General features: G+C 36.3%; 1 pseudogene; it reads right to left on the reverse strand.

Annotated features, from left to right (window-relative positions):
• Nucleotides 1–23,309: 23,309 nt before the first annotated feature.
• On the reverse strand, nucleotides 23,310–23,470 carry LOC127675984 (uncharacterized; annotated as a pseudogene).
• Nucleotides 23,471–23,811: the final 341 nt, after the last annotated feature.

Raw genomic sequence — 23,811 nt, forward strand, 5'->3', positions numbered from 1 at the left:
ATCCTTTGAGTATATAAAGGCTACTGATTTGCTTGAGTTGATTTTATAACCTGCCACTTTGCTGAAGTTGTTTATCAGTTGTAAGAGTTCTCTAGTAGAGTTTTTGTGGTCACTTAAGTATACTATCATATCATCTGCAAATAGTGATACTTTGACTTCTTTCTTTCCAATTTGTATCCCTTTGACCTCCTTATGTTGTCTAATTGCTCTGGCTAGGACTTCAAGAACTATATTGAAAAGATAAGGAGAGAGGGGGCAGCCTTGTCTAGTCCCTGATTTTAGTGGGATTGCTTCAAGTTTCTCTCCATTTAGTTTTATGTTGGCTACTGGTTTGCTGTATATTGCTTTTACTATGTTTAGGTATGGGCCTTGAATTCCTGTTCTTTCCAAGACTTTTAGCATGAAAGGATGCTGAATTTTGTCAAATGCTTTTTCAGCATCTAATGAAATGATCATGTGGTTTTTTTCTTTGTAGTGAATTGCATGGATGGATTTCCTTATATTGAATCATCCCTGCATCCCTGGGATGAAGCCTACTTGATCATGGTGGATGATCGTTATGTTTATTCTTTTAAGCATTTATCAAGGAGAGGTGAAGTCATATATGACATTTAATTTGAATTTTTTGAGTCTTCTCCATACTGATTTCCATAGTAACTCTGCTCATTAGTTTGTAATGCAACCAAAAGTTAATGATGGTTCTCTTTTTCTTTTTTGTTTTGTTTGGTTTTCATTTTTACATTTTATTTATTTTTTATTAATCATTTTTTTCATGTTCATAATATCCCCTTTCCGGGTTACCCCTCCAAAATCCCCCCATCCCATCCACCCTCTCCCCCTCCTCTTTGCTTCTCTGATGGTGCTCCCCTACCCATTTAACCATTCCTGTCTCAGGCCTCAAGCATCCTTCTATGTTGTGGCATCAAAACTTCCTCCACTCTTATTTATTCGAGATAAGGCTATCCTCTTCTGCATATGCAACTGGAGCCATGGGTTCCTCCTGGTGTACTCTTTGGAGGGTGGTTAAGTACCTGGGAGGTCTGGGGAGTTTGGTTAGTTAATAGTGTTCTTCTTATGTGGTTGCAAACCCTTCAGCTCCTTCAGTCCTTCCCCTGGCTCTTGGGCTCAGTCTGATAGTTGGTTGTGAGTATTTGCATCTGTATTTGTCAGATCCCATCAGAACCTCTCAGGGAACAGCCATATCAAGCTCCTGCCAGCAAATGCTTTTTGGCATCAGCAATAGTGTGGAGGGTTGATGTATACAGATAGGATGAATCCCTAGGTGGGGTAGTATCAGGTGTGGCCTTTCTTTCATTCTCTCTTCCATTTTTATTTATGCCTGTTTTTCCTTTGGACAGGAACATTTTTGGGTTAAGAATTTTGAGATGCATGGGTGTCCTCATTCCTTAACTGGGGTTGTGCTTATCTACTGGAGGGTTCTCTCTCTCCTTTGTTGGGCATTTCAGCTAAAGTCATCACCATTAGCACCCAGGAGCCTCTGTCTTCACTGCAGTCTAGGACTTTCTAGTGGCTTCTCCTAGTTTTCCATCCCACACTGCTACATGTTTCTATTAAATTTCCTGACCCTCTGTTCTCTCTCCTGTTGATTCCCATACCTGTTCCTACCCCACTTATTCCCTCCCTCACAGCCTCCCTTCAAGGACCCTTCCTCCCTTTACCTCTTGTGATGATTATTTTGTTTCTCCTTTCTATGTAGAATTGAAACATCTACAATTTGGTCTTCCTTCTTAAGCTGCATATGGTTTGTTGGTTGTATCATGGATATTCTGAGCTTTTGGACTAAAAATTCGCTTATCAGTGAGTACATACCATTTGTGTTATTTTGTGTCTGGGTTACCACACTCAGGATGATAAGATCAACAATTGAGAAATGGGACCTCATAAAATTGAAAAGTTTCTGTAAGGGAAAGTACACTGTCAATAGGGCAAAAGAATAACCCATGAACTGGGAAAAGATCTTTACCAACCCTACATCTAACAGAAGGCTAATATGCAATATATACAAAGAACTCAAGAAGGTAATGCCAAAGAACCAAATAACCCTATGAAAAATTAGAGTAAAGAGCTAAATAGAGATTTCTCAATGGAGAAATCTCAAATGGCTGAGAAGCACTTAAAGAAATGTTCAATATCCTTAGTCTTCAGGGATATGCACATCAAAATGACCCTGAGAGTCCACTTCATACCAAACAGAATGGGTAAGATCAAAAACACAGATGACAGCAGATGCTGATGAGAATGTGGAGAAAGAGGAACACTCTCCCATTGCTGGTGGGATTGCAAGCTGGTCCAACTACTCTGGAAGTCAGTCTGACACTCACTCAGAAAATTGGAAATAGTTCTACCTGAGGACTCAGCTATACCACTCCTGGGTACATACCCAGAAGATGCTCCAACATATGACAAGGACACATGCTCCACTATGTTCACACCACCCTTATTTATAATAGCCAAAAGCTGAAAAAAACCCAGATGTCCCTCAACAGAGGAATGGATACAGAAAATGTGGTACATTTACACAATGGAGTACTACTCAGCTATTGAAATCAATGAATTCATAAAATTCTTAGTCAAATGGATGGGGGTTCCCTTTTTCATGCCTTCCCTTCAGCATCATTATTTGTCAGCTGTGCTATTGATCTTTCCATTTGTCTAGGAGAAGATAAAATCTAAAAGCTGTTTTGGTTTGCAATTCTCTAATCTCTAGGAGTGATGAACTCTTTTTTTTATTATTGTTTAAGATATTTATTAGATATTTTTTCTTCCTTTGAGTATTCTTTATTCAAGTCCTAGACTTAATTTCTGAATCGGTCATTTAGTTTTTGTTTGTTTGTTTTGTTTTTTGAAATGTTTTGTGTTCTATTTATATTCCTGATGTTATTCTTCTGGCAGATTTAGAACAGTCAAACATTCATATTTTGGGGGCTTCTTCATCACCTTGTTAATTATTTCTTTAGCTGTGCAGAAACTTTTTAATTTCACCAAGTGCAATGTGTAAGTAATTGGCCTTATTTCTTGGACAAATGGAGTCCTATTCAGAAAATTCATTCCAAAATTTATCTCATGTTGTGTATTGCCTGTAGCAATTTCTATCTTTCATGTTTAGGTTTTGATCCATTAGGAGTTAGTTTTTGTAAGAGGAGATAGATATGGGTCAAATTCTATACTTCTGCATATGGACATCCAGTTTTCCCAGCATCAATTCTTGAAGTTGTTTTCTATTATCCAGTATATGCTTTTGGTGCCTTTGTCATATATTAAGTGACTGAAGTTACATGTGATAAGATTTTGTTCTTCAGTTTTGTTCCATTGGTCTGTCTTTTTTGTACCAGTATTATATGGTTTTTAGTAACATGACCCTGTCATATATTCATATATCTTAAACTCTGGAATTATATTTATTCCAGCATTAGTTTTGTTGTTGTTGTTGTTCAAGATGCTTTTGGATATGGAAAGTCTTTTCTGGTTCTGTATGTATTTAGGATATATATATATATATATATATATGTATATATATATGATTTCTGTTGATTGTATATATGATATGGGGTTAGTGTCTGGAATATACAAAGAATTAATTTTAATATACAAAGAATTGAATTTTTGGTATACATATGTAGTTTTATATAGATTTATACATACATATACACATAAATACAAATATACATGTAAATATATATAATATATATATATTATGTGTGTATGTGTATGTGTGTGTGTGTGTGTTTGTGTGTGTGTGTATGTGTGTGTATGTATGTGTGTGAGAGAGAGAGTAATCAGGACTTTGATTAGGACTGCATTAAATCTGTAAGTAGCCTTTAGTAGAATAATAAATAACAGCTGGAGCTGTCACTATTTCATATTCAAATGATGTTGTAGTTATTGTAATAAAAATAATGTAGTATTGAAATAAAAATGTAAAAGTGGACATAATGATCAATTGAATCAAAATGAAGACTCAAGTGTAATTCCTTGCACCTAGAGAAACCAGATTTTTCTGAAGAAGACAAAAATACATACTTGGAAATAGATGCTATTTTTGACACAAGGTGTTTGTCAAATTGGATGGCTATATGTAGATATATATGTGTATGTATATGTATCTGTATATCACTCACTTCCAGAAGGATCAAGGATAACAAGATAAGTCCAGATATCATAAATATGAGAAAGTAGTAAATTGTCTTGAATTCATTGTCATAAGAAAGGACTTTCTGAACACTACATCAATAGCATAGACTATAAGACCAATGGCTAATAAATGGAACCTCATGAAAGTAAGCTTCTGTATTACAGAAAAAATTACAGACAAAAGAAATTATACTGTCATTTGGACAAATTGGCAGGCTAACAAACAGAAAGAGATCTTTGTTAAGTGTACATGTGATAAGGGATTAGTGTCTAGAATATACAAAGAATTCTTAAATTTTTTGACAAAGGTATGCAGTGATATAAACTTTCTTCTTAGGACTGCCTTCTTTAAGTCCCAATGATTTTTATTTGTTGTTTTAATTTTTATTAAATTCTAGGATTTAAAAAAAAAATCTCTTCTTGATGTAATCCTTGGCACAATTACCCTTCAGTGGTGTGGTATTTAGTTCACTTGAATAGTTTAATTTTTATAGTTTCTATTGCTACTTATGGTCTGCTTTATATCACTGTGATCATATATAATACACCTATGATTTCACTATTTGTATTGCTATGTATCTTACAGTTTGGTCTAATTTTGACAAACCTCTATGGACTGATGAGAAGAATTCTTTATTTTTTTGGTGTAGAGAGCCTTATTGAGGTGCCATGCCACCTGGCAGGAACTTGACATAGACCAATGTGAAGTTCCTCTCCTAGCCTTTGAGTGGGAACTCCTGTGTCAGCCATAATCCCCTCCACCTAGGGTGGAGTGCTCAGACCAAGGTGAAGCCCATTGTTCTTCAAGGACCTGCAGTTTCCTGAGAAACATTGGCCACCTGTGGAGCAACTGAACTGATTCTGCTGAGAAGCTTCCAGACTTTACCCTGCCTATATATTTGGAGTTGTTCATTAAACTTTGAGACCTTGAATAGCAGTTGTTATCTTGGTCTCCATCTCTTTTTACTGCCTTCCCATACATCCCTTCCAGGTAACCCGTTTGAAGTAACTGAGGGCAGTTACAATTTAGGTATAATTTCTGTATCTTTTAGGTTCATTTAATTTATGATGTCATAAATTCATGGGATTTTCTTTCTTTCTTTCTTTCTTTTTTTTTTTTTTTTTTTTTTGGTTTTTCAACACAGGGTTTCTCTGTGTATCCCTGGCTGTCCTGGAATTCACTCTGAAGACCAGGCTTGCCTCGAACTCAAAAATCCACCTGCCTCTGCCTCCCAAGTGCTGGGATTAAAGGACTAAACCAAGACTGCCCAGCTGGGATTTTCTATTAAGTTTACTCCAATATGACCTGCCACTTGGAAAGAATGCAGTATTGAAATATTCGAGTAAATAAAGTGACTATGTTACAAAAAGCAACCTATGGTTTAAATGCAATCAATTATAATCAAAGTACCAATATCATTTGTCATTGAATTAAGAAAATAATGATACATTTTTTGAAAGCACCAAAGAATTTTGATAGGAAAAGCAGCTTGGTGAGCACAAGAGTAAACTTATTTTTAGCTACCACTGTGCTGGTTTTCAAGACATATTAATAAAACAACATGGTATTGGCAACAAATGCATAAATCAATTAAGTGAAATAGAAGATCCAGACATAAACACTCATCTATGCAGTCACCCGAGTTTTGAAAAATATACCAAATGCATTCACTGGAGAAAAGACAGTCTCTTTTAAAAAATGAGACAAATGGTCCTGGAAAAACTGCATAGCTACATGTACAAGGAGGAAATTTGGTTCTTATATCTCATGTTACAAACAATATAACTCCAAATGGATTAAAGACCTTAATTTACAACCTGAAATTCTAATCCATCTAGGGAAAAACAAGAAGATCCTTTACAATTATAGCCACAGATGGACCTTCTGAAGAGGACTCTAGTCACTCAGGAAATAAGGTTGATTATTGACAAAAGAGAAGTCATGAATTTGAAAAGCTTTTTTTACAGCAAAAGAAAGAGCTGGATGAAGAAACAACCAGCAGCATGGGAGAGAATCTTTGCCTCTGTACAACTGACAGAGGATTAATACTTTGAATGTATAAATATCTCAACAGACTGAACAACAGGAAAACAAAGAATCCGATCAAATAGCAGTGAAGGAGCTAAACAGGGATCTGTCAACAGAAGAAATACAGATGGCCACAAAATCTTTGCAAATTTGTTCAATATCCTTAGCAATAAGGGAAATGTAAATTAACACTACACTGAAATTCCACGCTCTTCAAAATAGCTATCATCAATAAAACTAATGAAAGCTAATGTTGGAGAATATATATTGAAACAGGAGCACTCATTCTCTGTTGGAGTGTAAAGTGGTGTTTTGATTGTGAAAAATCAATGTGGAGGTTTCTTAAAAGTCTAAAAAGAACTGTCACCAAGCAATACCACTCCTGGACATATACCCAAATGACTCTACATCCTATTCCAGAGACATTTAGTCACCCATGCTTATTGCTAAGTTAAATGCCTCCAAGTTCATCAACTGATGACAATGACAATTATATACAGAAATATATGTATGTATATATAATTTTAGTTACTCACAAATAAAAATAAGTATATATTAAAATTTATAAGAAAAGGGATGGTACTGGAAAATGTATTGAGTGAAAGCACTAAGTGAAGAACCCAGAGTAATTAAAAATAATCTTGAGTCAAAGGAACAATTCTGAAGTCATCACATTACTTCAATTCAAACTACATAACAAATTCATAATAAGAATAAAATCATAGTCCTGGAACAAAGACAGACAGGTGGACCAAGGGAACAGAACCCACATGACTTTTGTGATTTTAACTACCTGTTATTTGCTGAGATTGCTGAAAACATATTGTGAAAAAAATGTTTACGAAATACATAACCACATGTAGAAAAATAAAAGTAAGTCCCTGTCTTATTTCAAAGTAGACAATCAACTTTAATTAAAGATGTAAAAATAGGAAACATTTAGAGGAAATATAGAAAAGATGGTTCAGTATGTACATACACATACAGTTTCTGAAAATTACTTCAGTATGCCAGGAAATAAAAGCAACAACTGCCTAGTGGGAATACATCATATCAATAACTAAAGAATCAACCTAGATAATAGAAAGTCTATAAAATTTGAAAAATCTTTGCTAGCTATACAGGGAATTACTATCTAGACTCTATAAAGATGTTTAAATATCTTAGAATCATTCAATAAATCATAAAGGTTAATATAAGATGTTATCTCTCATTTGTAGATATAAGATTTTACACTGACAAATACAATAATTTGTAATATATTTTAAAAAATGAAAGTAGATGTGAAACTGTCTAGAGCAGTGGTTCTCAACCTTTAGATTCTCATCCCTTTAGAAAACCTCTATATCAAGATGTTTACATTACAATTTATAACAATAGTAAAATTACAGTTATTTAGTAGTAAAAATAGTCTTATGGTTAGGAGCAACACAACATGAAGAATCATATTAAAGGGCCACAGTATTAGAAATATTTAGAAGCATTGGTCTAAAGGAGGAAAGAAACAAACAAAAAGGTTGAAGTAAGAGGCCAAAGGGGCAGAAAAAAATGAGGTTAAGGTGCATCATATACTTGCGTGCCAACATTCAGTGTAACTTATCATCAGGTACAATGAATAAACACCAACAGATATTTAAAAGAGAAATATAGCAAAATAACTAACAAAAAGAAAGCACTGCACATTTAATATTGAAAGAAATATAATGACTCCCATGAAGAAGTATGGAGAGGGTCCTGATCCTGGAAAGGATTGATCTAGCATTGGAAGGGAATATGAGGACAGAGAAAAAGGAAGGAGGTGATTGGAGAAGGGATGGAGAGAAGAAGGTTTATGGGACATATGGGGAGGGGGGATCTGGGAAAGGGGAAATCATTTGGAATGTAAACAAAGAATATAGAAAATAAAAATGTTAAAAAAAAGGAAGAAATATACAGTATACGTATTTGAATCTTGTAGTTTATAAACATGTTCTTGCAGTTTATATCCCATGTCAACAGGGATCCCTGTTGACAACTACATTTTCCTAACACAAGCTTAAATAATTAATAATGTATGTTTTATTCTGCAGGAGTTATACTAAATAGTCATTACATATTCATTCACCCAATAGAAAACCAAGAAAGCTCTAATTTTGAAATATCTCTCTCCAACATAATATTTCATTAGTTATTTAGGATTTTCATACAAATTACCATATGAAGCTGCTTCTCATACTTCCCAGGTCCACTGTCCCAAACTTGTGTGCTCCTCCTCTCTCCAAATAAAGGAAAAAGAAAAACTACAAGTCCAATTTGTATTTACCACATAATCATTGGACCATGATCCAAATACCAACGGCCAGCTTCTTAAAGAAAACAAATTTGCCCCTTCCCACTTCTCTGTTCTGGAATTCCCCTATACTCTTGCACTGAGTCTTTCCAGAACCAGGGGCCACTCCTCCATTCTTTTTGGACATCATTTAATTTGTGGATTATGTCTTGGGTATTCAAAGTTTCTAGGCTAATATCCACTTATCAGTGAGTGCATACCATGATTGATCTTTTGAGACTGGGTTACCTCACTTAGTAAGATGTTCTCCAGCTCCATCCATTTGCCTAAGAATTTCATGAATTCATTGTTTCTAATGGCTGAATAGTATTCCATTGTGTAAATGTACCACATTTTTCGTATTCATTCCTCCGTTGAGGTATATCTGGGTTCTTTCCAGCTTCTGGCTACTACAAATAGGGCTGCTATGAACATAGTGGAGCATGTGTCCTTATTGCGTGCTGAAGAATCCTCTGGATATATGCCCAGTAGTGGTATAACAGGGTCCTCAGGAAGTGTCATGTCCAGTTTCCTGAGGAACCACCAGACTGATTTCCAAAGTGGTTGCACCATGTTGCAACCCCACCAGCAGTGGAGGAGTGTTCCTCTTTCTCCACATCCTCACCAACACCTGCTGTCTCCTGAGTTTTTGACCTTAGCCATTCTGACTGGTGTGAGGTGAAATCTCAGGGTTGGGACTTGTGGGGAGTGGGGACCCAGAAAAGGGGAAATCATTTGAAATGTAAATAAAAAATACATCAATAAATAAATAAATAAAAAAGAAAAAGAAAACAAATTTGTATTTTGAGACACCCACAGCCAGTGTATGGAGAGTGGGAACACTTATGGAAGAATAGGAGGAAGGATTGTGGCCCTGAAGGGGATAAAAACTCCACAAGAAGACCAACAGAGTCAACTAAACTGGACACAAAACCGTACATGGGCTGTACCTAGGCCTCCCAGCTCATATGTAGCAGAAGTGCTGCTTTGTTTTCTTATGGGTCCTGAATAACTGGAATGTGGGCTATCCCAAAAGCAGTTGCCTATACAAGGGATGAATTCTACTAGCTGAGCTGCCTTTGTGGCCTCAGTGGGAGAGGAAGGGCCTAGCCTTGCAGAGGCTTGAGATGCCAGTTTGAGGGGAAACACAGCGGGACCCAAAATCTAAGAGGAGAAGGGGATGGGGGAAGGATTATGGGAGGGGATGATTAGGTGGAGGACAAAGAACAGGATGTAAAGTGATTAAGGAGAAATAAATAACAAAGGCTGGTGAAAAGAGCTTTAGCTTTTGCTGTTGGAATAGCAAACATTTCTTTCTTTTCTTTCTTTCTTTCTTTTTTAAATCACAACCTTGGTTTTTTTTTTTTTTTTTTTTTTTTTTTGAGACAGGGTTTCTCTGTATAAACCTGGCTGTCCTGGAACTCACTCTGAAGATCAGGCTGTCCTCAAACTCAGAAATCCGCCTGTCTCTGCCTCCCAGAATGCTGGGATTACAGGCGTGTGCCACCACTGCCCGGCTCAACCTTGATTGTTTTTGTTTTTATTGGATATTTTCTTTATTTACATTTTAAATGTTATCCCTGTTCCGGGTCCCTCTCCTGGAAACCCCCTACCCCATCTCCCCTTTCCCTGCTTCTATGTAGGCGTTCCCTCACCCACACATTCCCACCTCCCTGCCCTCAAATTCCCCTACACTGGTATATCAAGCCTTCACAGGACCAAGGGCCTCTCCTCCCATTGATGCCCAACAAGGCCATCCTCTGCTACATAGGTAGTTGGAGTACTCCACGTGTACTCCTTGGTTGGTGGTTTAGTCCCTGGGAGTTCTGGGGGATCTGGTTGGTTGATATTTTTGTTCCTCCTATAGGGCTGCACACCCCTTCAGCTTCTTGGGTCCTTTCTCTAGCTCTTCCATTGGGGAACAGTGCTCAGTCCAATGGTTGGCTGAGAGCATCTGCCTTTGTATTGGTCAGGCTCTGGCAGAGTCTCTCAGGAGTCAGCCATATCAGGCTCCTGTCCGCAAGCACTTACAGGCATCCACATTAGTGTCTGGGTTTGATAACTGTATATGGGACGAATCCCCAGGTGGGGGCAGTCTCTGGATGGTCTTTCCTTTTGTTATAGGTGAAATCAACCTGAGAGAACAAGTTACTTTTGATTAAAATTAGAAGACTGAAATACAAGTAGAAGCACATGAAATCTCATAGGTTTTAATCAATCATATCTTATAAAAACTTTGAACAAGTTCTTTGACAAATGGAATGAGAAAAATACATGTATTTATTCTTTTGTTTCTTAATGTTAATGGTTTATTCACTCAACAAATATTTACTTCATATGCAGTATGTGTCTGACTTTGTTATACATACTAATGTAAATGAATAATTTAGAAGATAATGGCCTTCCCTTTAACATATACTGTATGTTATTAAAAATAAAAAAGAGGAATCAAATCTTAGATCATAATTTACTCTGTTCAGTCGGTTCCTATTTGGAGCTATTTACCATGTGACTTCCTGTTGAGGGAAGATCTCAGTCTGTAGCCCAGTGTTGCAGGGAACTCACTCTGTAGCTACAGCTACTGGCAAACCTATGGCAATCTTCATGCCTCACTCTCTCAAGTGCAGAGAATTACATATGTGATCCAGCATATAATGCCTTTATCATATTATTTTAACACACATATTTTTGCCTAAGTTGTTCAATGTGGTAATTGCTTATTAAATATAGCTACTTAAATTATTTAAAAATTTTTATTGGAAAGCTATTATGTAAGCATAAAAACATGTGCAGAATCATAGCCTAAAATCATTGGTTATGTATAGTTTGTTTTCAACTGATATTGAGGCTCATTGATTATTAATGAAAGGAAATTTGATAGTTTCCCTAGCCTATACTTTCTGCCAAGGCAGTATCTTCTTCCTCTTTTTCTTCTCCTCCTTCTGTTCCTCCTCCCCCTCCTTTTCTTGTTCCCAGAACCCTCATTCCACATATAAATTTCTAGTGTGTTTCACAGCACCCATAGTATTTCAGAACACCTAATGCAAAAATAGAAGGTTGATTTATTTATTTTCCTCCTAAATATTGTAACTCAAGTATCTAGTAGAGTAGATTACCCAAGAAACAAAACAAAGCTTCTTAATGAATTCTTCTTAATGAGTATCTTAAAGAGACACCATTAAAACACCCTAGGTTTGGCATCAGCAGGCCATGGAAGAAGCATTTTGGATTAACAGTATATGTTAATTCTATTTCTCAATCCCCCTTTGAAAGAATAATTTCTTATCCCTACTTTTGATTTGCTATGCTGAGTTTCAGAACTGAGTGTGTGTGGTAACAATACATTGGGTGCAATATATTTTCTGAGAGTCATAAATATAATGCAGTGGAAATGAGTCTTTCCTGGCAGTATGAAAAACCAGTACAGAAGTGGAGAAATTCAGCTAATTTGATATTTGGAAGATAAAACCTGGTCAATTTTTTCCACTGATGTATATTTAAATGCACAAGATACAATTTAAAGGCAGAAGCAGAGCTTGGAAGGCAATGCATTGTAGCTAAGCACCCACTCTGCTTTATGTTAATTAATTTCCCAGGGGTTTTTTCCCCCTCTTTCTGTAATGAAACAAATTTACAGAGACTGACTAAGCTGGGAAACGGTGACAAGCTTGGTCATAGCGAAATATTTTGCCTCTCAATAAAAGTAGAATTGGCTGACATATATAAAGGCTGGAACACCTGGGATTGCAGATTATACAGCACAGCAAGTATGTAGACAACATAGCTGCTTCTGATAATTAAAGCTGGCCTGCTTAGTACATTAAAGGCTTTCAAGTTTCACCCCAGTAATAACATAGCTATCAGTACTTATTTTGACAAATGAGGCCATGTCTCTAGGCAAAAACTTGAATCTGACTTTAAAATCTGATAGAACAACAGCTCTCCACTTTGCCGGTATGAAGTGGTTCTTAATTTTGAATCTCCAATCCTTGCATTTCTGTTTCCCTTGTGAAACCTCAATCCTCACTGTTGTCAGCAGAAGCAGTTGCTCAGTGTGATACAACAAGCCTGACGGATGGCTTTAATTCACTAGTCCCTGATTGATTTTACACTTGCTGAGGTCTCAGAGAGAACTGACCACCCCAGACAGTAATCAAATGCCTCTGTGACTTCTGCCTCAGTGGGCTGGAGGCATGGGACTTGGTGCTTATGAAAGAGGTATTGAAGCATATGCTTTCTTGCATACCAGATTTCAGTTGCATATTGGAGGAAGTGTTAAGGTAAGAGAATTATAGCACAGTTGACTACAAGTTCCCATTTGTCAAGATTCTTCATGAAATTTAAATTAACTATAATATATAATTTGCATATATAGGATGGGGTGTGCCTTTCAAAGACGTCTCCATCTTCTATAACTTCTTATTCTTCTTTAAGATCCTTTTTTCTTCATTGTGGGGAACTGTCTCGAGCTATTCGGACTTATGCTTACTCACAGCCCTAAGGTGGCGGCTGCCAAGAAGGAAGAACAATTATTAACTAGAGCCTTCCCCATGAGCTATTGGTGCGAAAAGATTCCCGAGAATACCACAAGATGTTCCTGCCCTAACAGCGGAATGTTCCTGCCATTAACTCCAGGTGTCCCTACCTGGATGACCTCTTCGCTTCCTGCTCCCATCGCTAGGGGTGTCTCTGCCCTTCCCTTCTTTGTCTGGTGTGAAGGTTAATTCCTTCTCTGTAAGCCTTAAAACCCACTTACCTCCCCGACATTAAATGAAGCCTTGACACAACCCGACTGACTCTGACTTTGTTAGCGTGCTTGGCTTCCCCTTCTCTCTCGCCCCCATTTTTGACCCTCAGGTAGTGCCTCTTCTAGACCCTGGAATAACTGGACCTGCTGGATGGGTCACTTCATTATTGTTGCTTTTGATTTTACTTATTCATTTATTTTTGATATAATTACAACATTTATCCCTCCAAATCCTTTCATATACCTCTCCTTGTTCTCAAATTCATGGCCTCTTTATTCATTAGTTTTAAATATATATAACTATCATATATAATATATCATAATAATCTATATATTATCATATATTATATAAATATTAGATGAATATAATATATAATATAAAATAAATATAAATATATAAAAATACATATTATTTTATATATTTATATATAATATATATACATGTTTGTATTTCTTAATACATAAATACAATATTCTCCATCTGTATAATGTTACTTGTATGTGTGTTTTCAGGGCTGAGAATCTGGTATTGGATAACCAATGTGAGAGATGTTCCCTAGAGAAGACTGATTCTCCCTCAGCACTTCCTAGTTGCCTATAGCTCTTTGTGCAGGGCAGAGACTTCATGAGCTTTCCTCCTGTCCTTTTAGCAAGTCTAATTTTGTCCTTGATTTTAAGACAACCCTGGATGTCCTCGAATTTACTATTTAGAGCAGAGGGCCCTGAAACAGTGATCTGTCTGTCTCTACCTCATGAGTTATGATGTTAAAGGTGTGATACCATGTTCAGCCTTGCTATTGCTCTTACTAATTATTTTGCTTATATTTTATTACTTATTGTTACAGACAAAATTGTTACTACTTATTTTTTAAAAAGTTCGAGGAAAGTAATGAACTTTTGGATGTGATAAATTAATGTCTATGCATAGTATTACTACTCTGTTCATTCTAATTAAAGAATACAAATTTTCTGGGCTACTCATCCTATTGTTTTCTGAGAAAATAAGAAAATTTAAATTTGGACAACTATGATTCTCTTCTGCATATAGAGCTCCAATATATTAAGTTAGTGCAATCACAGGGGATAGAGTCACCTGCCCCTTGATTTATAAATTTTAATTTAGTTAAAGTTTTAAGCTGTCTACAGTTACTTAGCTAATGGTGGGAACTCAGGACACTTTTCCCCTTCAGGTCTCATGGAGGTGAACCACAGTGGCAGTGAGTTCATAAGTGCAATGTCATTTCCAGAAAATGTCTTTTTTTACAGTACACAGAAACCTTTAGCTTTTCCATTTTTCCACACACTCTTCCATAGTATTGAATCTCTCTCTCTCTCTTTCTCTCTCTCTCTCTCTCTCTCTCTCTCTCTCTCTCTCTCTCTCTCACACACACACACACACACACACACACACGGCAAGGATAGTTTTGAAAAGATTCTCTGAAAGAGATGATTTAGCTGCAAAAGGTGAGGGAATAGAGAGGCAATCAGGGAATGAAAATGATTAGTATTCACTGTATATAAGTATTGTGTATATGTATGTATGCATGTATGTATACAAGTATCTAATAATAAAAATAAACTTAAACAATTAATATTTGTAAATACATACTACAAATTGTCATTAATAGTAGCTGTGCTTTTACTCTTTTTGGCCTTTACTCAGAGATACTTATTATTCTCCACCTCCAACCTTTAAGTCTCTTCATTATTCCTGCAAATGGAATTAGTTCTCAACATACAAATTCATTCAGCAGCTACTCAAATCCTTTCACTCAAAAAAGTCAAGAGCTACATAGGCCACACAATTCAAGATATTCAAAATTACTATTAACAACCTAAAATATTTTGTTAACTACAATGAATTATGTTTATAATAAAATAGAAAATTTGGAAATGAATCAATTATAAAATGTTTGTATAGTAGATAATAGTTACTTTATGAGAAACAAAGTTTCCCAAGGGCCATGAGATGGGTTAATAAATACAAAACCTTATATATAAGCCTGATATGCTCAGTTAAATCCTTGGATTCCAGAGTAGAAGAAGAGTAGTGATTCTTAAAAATTGTTCTTTGTCCTCCACACCTGCACTCTACATTGATAAATAAATAAATAAATAAATAAATAATATTTCTAAGGAATGAACATTCCCAGTCCCTTCAAGGAAAAGTTATTGGTAGAAAAATAATGCAGATTTTTTTTTTCATTTTCTCACTGGAGACAACTATGAAGCTTTCTGCCATCTCTTAAAATCTAAAACAATAGTCTTATTTTTCCTGCTGCCAGCATCAAATGAATATATAGTTTTCCACAGTGAACAAAGTATTTTTAATAAGATAACCATATTCATCTCTACTCTTTTGTGTCTTCAATTGCTAGGTGACCTTATAGAAATAAAACATAATACTTTGTTTTCCTTACAGCGTCTAATTCAACTGAACAATATTTTTAACATCTTTGTTGGAAACAATTACAATTTAGAAACATTCCCTTCCCCATGTATATTGTATTACAGTTTCTTTGGATTAGGGACATATTTGTTGTTCCATTAAGCAGAATGATATGTTGTTAGTGCTGCTTAAAGTAGTAATGTAACATTTTCCTTTCCCAATTTCATTGAAAATATACACTGAATGTAGGTTAAAATGTTATCTATAAATTGATCGGAATAATTGACACCTTTCACATTGTTAAGGCTTGTCAAGCATTAAATTTAAAAATCACACTTTGGCAAAAGCAATTTCTCTTCTAAGGTTCATGCCATCACAAAACACAGAAAGCTGTCATGTTTTATTCTACCACATTTGAAGTTCCTTCAGTCTACTCAGATAACTGTTGATTATAAATATATGCTAGGGAAGGAGAATCAGTTTACTCCAGGATGACCCTTAGGGTAGATTATCTAGCCCCAAGTTGTTATTTCTAAACACAAATACACACACACACACATTCTCTGTCTCTCTCTCTCCACATAAATACACCATAAAATAGACTTAACAGGTTGTACTTATATATATGTACTGGCTGGTTTCATGTGTCAATTTGACACAGGCTGAAGTTATCATAGAGAAAGGAGTTTCACTTGGGGAAGTGCCTCCATGAGATCCAACTGTGAGGCATTTCTCAATTAGTAATCAAGGGGGGAGGGCCCCTTGTGGGTGGTACCATCTCTGGGCTGTATTCTTAGAATCTATAAGAGAGCAGGCTGAGCAAGCCAGTGGAAGCAAGCCAGTAAGAAACATCCCTCCATGGCCTCTGCATCAGCTCCTGCTTCCTGACTTGCCTGAGTTCCAGTCCTGACTTACTTTGGTGATGAACTGCAACATGGAAGTGTAAGATCAATAAAGCCTTTCCTCCCCAACTTGCTTCTTGGTCATGATGTTTGTGCAGGAATAAAAATCCTGACTAAGACAAATTGGTACCAGCGTAGTAGTGGGGTATTCCTATGACAACCTGACCATGTTTTGGGGAGGACTGTGGAAGGACTTTGGAACTTTGAGCTAGAAAAGCCATTAGAATATTAAGAGTTTGGTGGAAAGTTCTGTAGGAGCTTGGAAGACAATATTAAGAATAGTGCAAAAGATGGAGGCCTGGCTTGTGAAATTTCAGAGGGAAGATTAAAGACTCTTACAGTACACATGTTTTGATTGTGAAGATTCAGTGGTTTTGGTTAGCTGGGGCTGAAGAATCAGATGTGAGTAACAAGATACCAGAACCACTAAAGCAAACCTTTGTGTTACTGGGACTATTGATGCTGGTTAGCTGGAGCTAAGAAATTAGCGGTGATTAAGAAGAGACCAGCATCACTGAGATGAAATCTTCTTGGAAGTGTTTTCTGAGAGCACAGAGAGTGTGTTCCAGAGATAGCCACAGTTGTATTTTGTGCTGTGGCTGGACTTGGTACTGTGTAAGAGTCACCCAGATGGTACTGGTTTTGAAGGCATGAAGGGGTCATGAAGAGCAGCTGAGGCTCTTGGTTCAGTGAAAGGCCACAGAAGGCCATTGGTGAAGGTGCAGCCTCAGTTGCAATTAATGGCCCAGGACTTGAAGGGGTCATCCATAGGAGCAGAGGCTTGTCACCGTGAAGAGAGCCTATGAGAGGCTATTGGTGAAGCCTAATTACAGTAGAAGATTAGCAGCATTTTGGAGATGCCAGTGCCATGTGATGACCACCAAGAACAGCAGCAGCAGTGGAGTACAGGCAGCTGGAGCCTAGAAGACAAGCTGTGTGCTACAAAGGGCAGGACTGAAGAAGTGACCCAAGCCTTTTGAGGAGCCCAGAAAATTGTGAGTTGATTCCCAGACATTGAATCATTGGAGTTTGAATTTTGCTTTTGGTTGTGACTATGCCCGGATATGTTTCCCTCTTGAAGGAAGAAAGTATTTTAGTGGAGCCCACAGTTAAGAGACTTTGAATTTTTAAAAGACTGAATTTTAAAGATATTGGACATTTGAAGGTGATTGAACTTTTAATATGTAAAGACTGTGGGACTTTTAAAGTAATTTAGATCTTGGGGATGAATAAGAAAGTAAGGGTTGAGGCTTAATAGTGATGTATTTGTGTGTCAAGTTGACAAGGAGTCAATTGTACTGGCTGGTTTTGTGTGTCAACTTGACACAGGCTGGAGTTATCACAGAGAAAGGAGCTTCAGTTGGGGAAGTGCCTCCATGAGATCCAGCTGTGGGGCATTTTCTCAATTAGTGATCAAGTGGGGAGGGCCCCTTGTGGGTTGTTCCACCTTTGGGCTGGTGCTCTTGGGTTCTATAAGAGAGCAGGCTGAGCAAGCCAGGGGAAGCAAGCCAGTAAGAAACATCCCTCCATGGCCTCTGCATCAGCTCCTGCTTCCTGACCTGCTTGAGTTCCAGTCCTTACTTACTTTGGTGATGAACTGTAACATGGAAGTGTAAGCTCAATAAACCCTTTCCTCCCCAACTTGCTTCTTGGTCATGATGTTTGTGCAGGAATAGAAACCCTGACTGAGACAATGTGTACATTTGTGTGCAAGTGTCAAACAATAATAATTAAAGAAAAAGTCATGAATTTAGAAAAACTAAAATTAAATAACAATAATCACTTATTCAAATTTTCCCAGCTGATGAGAACAACTAGGATTTCAGCTAGGCCAAATGAAGGAAAAGCCAACATAAACTCTAAAAAGTAAACTTATCAGAGTAATTTGAAAACATGCAAACCTGTTTTTCCTCCTTAAAATGTCATGATGTGATGAATATGCACTGAATGGAATCCTCATAAATTTTATTAGGTATGAGTTGATTTTTCTTAACTACTTCTAATACATTTGTTGTTCCTAATGAATCTGAGAGAAGATTTTGGTTATATCTAGCAAAGATGAAGAATAAAATGTTAAGCATTAGGGTTATCTTTTTATCAAGAATTTCTGCATTTTTCGATCCATGTGGCAATGAAAGTACAAGTTTCAATGTTTGTTCTTGTATTTTGGGAGGTAACAGCAGGGAAAAATTGGTCATTAATATAAAGGAGATTTTTGCTTTTGTTTTCAGAAATTGTTTTAAAAATCAAATCAGTCTTTGATTGTTAAAAACATACTTTATTTAACTAGAGAAAACACTAATAGTACATGAACTCTTCTTCTTGGAGTATAGAAAGTCAGATGTATGAAGGAATTGGGAGACATGTTATCTATGCTCCTTTTTTTCAGAGTTAAGAGAACCAAGTTTTGGATTCAAAAAATTATTTGCCCAAATCACACAGCTACTCAAAATTCCACCCAATTAAATCTTATTTAATATATTTAATTTGCACAATTTGTAAGTCTTCTTTTTATAATTAATAGATTTTTTTCATACAATACCTATATGTTTTTTTCTCCTACAACACCTATATCCTGCCTATTTTCAAGTATTACTTGGTCCTAGTAGCACTGCCAGTTATGAGTTTCAACTCATGGAACTACAAATCCAATCAGAAAGTGGTTATATTCTCACATAACATTCATAGAACTATTTCACCAATGGGAAAATCTTGCCAGGAGAGTTATAATTGTAGTTCTCATTTTTCCTGGGTAAGTAAAACTTGTGAATACTGTTTTCCTATAGTAGTGTGCATAGAACCTTTCATCACTATGGCAACTAGTCAGCAGTGATGAAGCTCCCATGTCATTACCAGTGGCATGTATCAACATTCTATGACTCAAGTGGTACCCCAAGCAATAAGGGCTTGCCATCATAATCTGAAGGATATCCAAGAACATTGAAAATATCCTATAATGACTTTTACCCATTTGGACTAACACTCACAAACTCTACATTTTAATTGCTTGCTAGTTCTCTACTCCTCTCCAATTGCTACAAAATGACGTGTCCTTAATGAGGGATGAAGCATTTATCTCTGTGTATGAGTACAATTGTTTATAAACTGTTTTAAGGATTATTTTAGTTTAGAAATTTAGTGGTTGTAAATTGTCCTCAATAATCATGACTTGACTAGCACTGATGAGTTAGCCAGGTTAAGAGGTCTATCGGACTTCACTGACTAACAGCTCCTTAGGAGGTAACCTATTTGTGGCACAGAAATATTCTGTTTTTATTGCCCTAATGAGTCTTATAGAAACATTATTTCTTTATTATAGAATATTTATAGTTTTTAAATATGGATGTACATATTAAAAAATGTTGTACATCAGTATCTGTTGTTTCCATAGAACTGTTTCAAAAAGATTTTATGTAAATATAAATTGTGTTTACCATATGTAATTGTCCCCTTGGAGGACTGCTAAATAAGCTCACCTTTTCTACTTCTTCCTGAACCAGGGATGAGTGGTCTAACTGAGTAATCTGGTCTAAGCTTCTGCGTTTTTCTCATTCTCTGGCTCCTTCTGTTTTCATCTGCAACCTGCCACTATAAAACTGGACCAGTAAATCTGCCTCATCTCTCTCTCTCTGTCTTTGTCTCTGCCTCTGTATCTGTCACTTTGTCTCTGTCATGGTCTCTGTTTCTTTCTCACACTCAGTTGCTCTTTTGCGCTCTCTCCCTCTCTCTCTCTCCCCCCCCCTCTCTCTCTCTGCATTGCTCTCTAGAGTTGCCTCTCTATTCTATCTGATCTCTTAAAAGTGGGGTTTATCCTATCTCTGACTCATTCTGTCAAATCTTTCTGATTTTTCACTTTGTTTACTCATCAATTAGACATTATTGCAATTAAAAAATGTATACTAAGGGCTTGTCTATATTCTAGTCAGAGCATACTGTAATCCAGTGCATGTCTATATTGTGGTTGGATCACAAATACATAGAAGATCTTTGGAAGTGATCCCTTGCCAAAGTGCTCATGTTGATTGAATGAAATTACTTTACACTTTGTTAGCTATTCCCCCATCCCCTTATTCTCTTCTCTAATGTGTCCTCTATCCCCAAACTTATATGATGTTTTCTGTCCCATTATTCCATTTTAGCCCTTTATACACTCTTTTTACCCACTTCTTTTGAAATATGCACCCTTTTCCTTGGATCTTTAATAATTTCCTGTCCCCTGTGGATTATTTCAAGTACAGCATATATATCTGAAGCTTCAAACTAATATCCAAATGAGAGAAACATTCAGTACTTGTCATTCGAAATCTGGGTTACCTCATTCAGAATGATATTTTTCTAGCTTCATCAATTTAACTAGTACATTTTTATAATTTAGTTTTACTTACTAGCTGAATTTTGTAATTTTATCACATCTTTATTGTCTATATATTATTTAATGGACATATGACAGGTTTCTATTTTCTGGCTATTGTTGATAAAGCAGCAAACTCATTGATGAGCAGGTAACTCTAATGTAGGTTAAAGAGTCTATTAGATGAATTTCCTAATTATAGTGTAGGATCATGTGGTAAAACTGTTTCTAGGTTTTAAAGAAATTAGAGATCAAATGTGTAAATTGAAAATATGTGCTCCATTGTCTGCCACTTTTATTTTTTTCAGCTTTGGTATGTCTGAAGCAGTAGATATTTCTCTGGTAAAGCAATCAACTGTTTTATTTTATATTGTGATATTTTATTTTATTTTATAGATTTATTTAATGCACTTGGTGACTTTTTGTGTACTTTTTGAGACAGGACTTCTTTGTGCAACATCTCTGGCTGTCCTGGAACTCACTCTGTAGACCAGACTAGCCTCAAACTGAAAGAGAACTGCCTCCCTCTGCCTAATGAGTGCTTGAAGTAAAGGCATACACCACTGCCTGATTGTACACATTTTAAAGAAATCTTGCCTGAAGTTTCCTATTTGCTTTTCTTCTAAAATTATTATTCTGTAGAGTCTTATATGTAAATTGAAGAGCTTTAAAAGTAGGTATAAAAGAGTTTAAGATGTTGTTTTGTAGATTTGGATATCTATTTTTGTGCATAATTTGTTGGGAGTAAATTCAGTATGGATTTAATTCCCTATACATTTTGGTAAAGAAAAAAAAATCAATAAGCTATAAAGATTATCTGTGAGCTGACTGGCTGACTATAAGAGTCTACAACTTGAGAGTTTTAGCACAAAGGATCATTCATTCTTTTTTTTTTGTACTTTTTCCTTTTTTTAATTTATTGATATATTTATTTACATTTCAAATGATTTCCCCTTTTCTGGACCCCCGCTCCCTGAAAGTCCATTCTTGATAATGGTCTTTGGAGCCTTTCTTTGTGGAAGCAGAAATGGCAATTGTAAGAGTAAGTATAGAAAATATGAAGAAAATAGAATGGCCAGAGAAAACATTAGGCAGAATATGAAAACATGTTGGTATAAAGATAAAGTTTGGAGGACTTGAAAATGGGAACAAAAGAATGCACCATCAGAATAGATAACATGATTGAAGCAAAATGCATTGGCACTTATCTGGCATCAATGGGAGGGGAAGCCTTTGGTCCTGTGAAGGCTCAATGCTCCAGCATAGGGGAATGGTAGAGTAGTATGGCAAGAGTGAGTAGGTGGGTAGTGGAGCATTCTCATAGAAGCAGAGGGGAAGGGGATGGAATAGGGGATTTTCAGAAGGTAAACCAAGAAGAAGGATAATATTTGAAATGTAAGTTAAAATAACCAATACAATTTTTCAAAAAATGTATTGGCACACAATTGAAGGTAGAGGATCCGTTCTGCTGAGGACATCGATGAAGGACTGTGTATATATACCTTGTTCATCTTATAACTGAAACTGTACCAATGATCATCTGTTTCTTTTATCCCTAGTTTTGTCACAGGTATGGTTGTATTGTCTGCTTTTATGATTTGGAAAAATAAGGGGCCATTTTGTGTCTCGTATGTCTGTCATTGGCTTATTTTACTTAATATAATTGTTTTCATGTTTACCCATAGTTTACTAGCTCAAGTGTGTTCTGAGTGACACTCCAAGTCTCTGAGACTGGCTTCACTGAACCATTTATGTATGTAGTTTGGGTTCTCTAGAGTCACAGAATGTATGGGCAGTCTCTATATAGTTAGGGAATTTGTTGATGACTTACAGTCTATAGTCCAACTCCCCAAAAATGAGCAGCAGCAGTTGTGGATGGAAGTCCAAGGATCTAGCAGTTGCTCAGTCCCATGAGGCAAGCAGGCAAGGAAGAGTAAGTCAATCTTCCTTCTTCCAATGTCCTTATATAGATCTCAGGCAGAGGGTATAGCACAGATTAAAGGTTGTAGGTCTTCAGCCGAGGGTGTGGCCCAGATTAAGGCATGTGGGTCTCCAGCAGAGGGTGTGGCCCAGATTAAAGGCATGTGCTTCCATGCCTTTAATCCCACATGATCTTGAACTTGGAGATCTCCTTGTCTTACTCTTCTGGAATTCATAGCCACTATGCTTCAAGATCTCCATGCCAAGATCCAGGTCAGAAACTTTTATCTCTGAGCCTCCAGATTAGGATCATAGGTGAGCCTTCCAATTCTAGATTGTAATTCATTCCAAACATAGTCAAGTTGACAACCAGGAATAGCCACTACACTATACTTTTATGTCTATACTCATATACCTATATTCTACTGCATGTCAGAGTACTCTAATTGAATTATGTATACTTTCATATTCTTTTTGTCCTGATGCCCACAAAAGCCAAACTAGAATATCTAATGTGTATGAAAATTACAAGTAAAATCTCATTTTACTACAGAGCATACTGCTGATTCATAGATAATGTTCTAAAGATAATGGTATAAGTATTTTAAGAGGGAAATTTTTCCTACAGTCGTTGAATTACACTTGATCTTAGCCAAAAGGCCGAGAAGCGATAGTCATTGAATTATAGTAAACATAAATATATGCATTTCCATGTGCAAAGTGGTTATATGATTAGCATTTGTATACAGTATATAAATTTTTAACACAAGGGAGTCAGTAAGCATATCACCTCATATAGTTAACATTTTTGTTTGTGTATGACATGAAAAAAATTATGATCATATTTCAAGTACAAAATTCATTCTTTTTTTAATTTTTTTAAATTTATTGATATATTTATTTACATTTCAAATGATTTCCCCTTTTCTGGACCCCCACTCCCCGAAAGTCCCATCAGTCCCCTTTCCTCCCCGTTTTCCCACCCAACCCTTCCCACTTCCCTGTTCTGATTT

The sequence above is a fragment of the Apodemus sylvaticus genome, chromosome X, assembly GCF_947179515.1.
Source record: "Apodemus sylvaticus chromosome X, mApoSyl1.1, whole genome shotgun sequence".
Classification (NCBI taxonomy): domain Eukaryota; kingdom Metazoa; phylum Chordata; class Mammalia; order Rodentia; family Muridae; genus Apodemus; species Apodemus sylvaticus.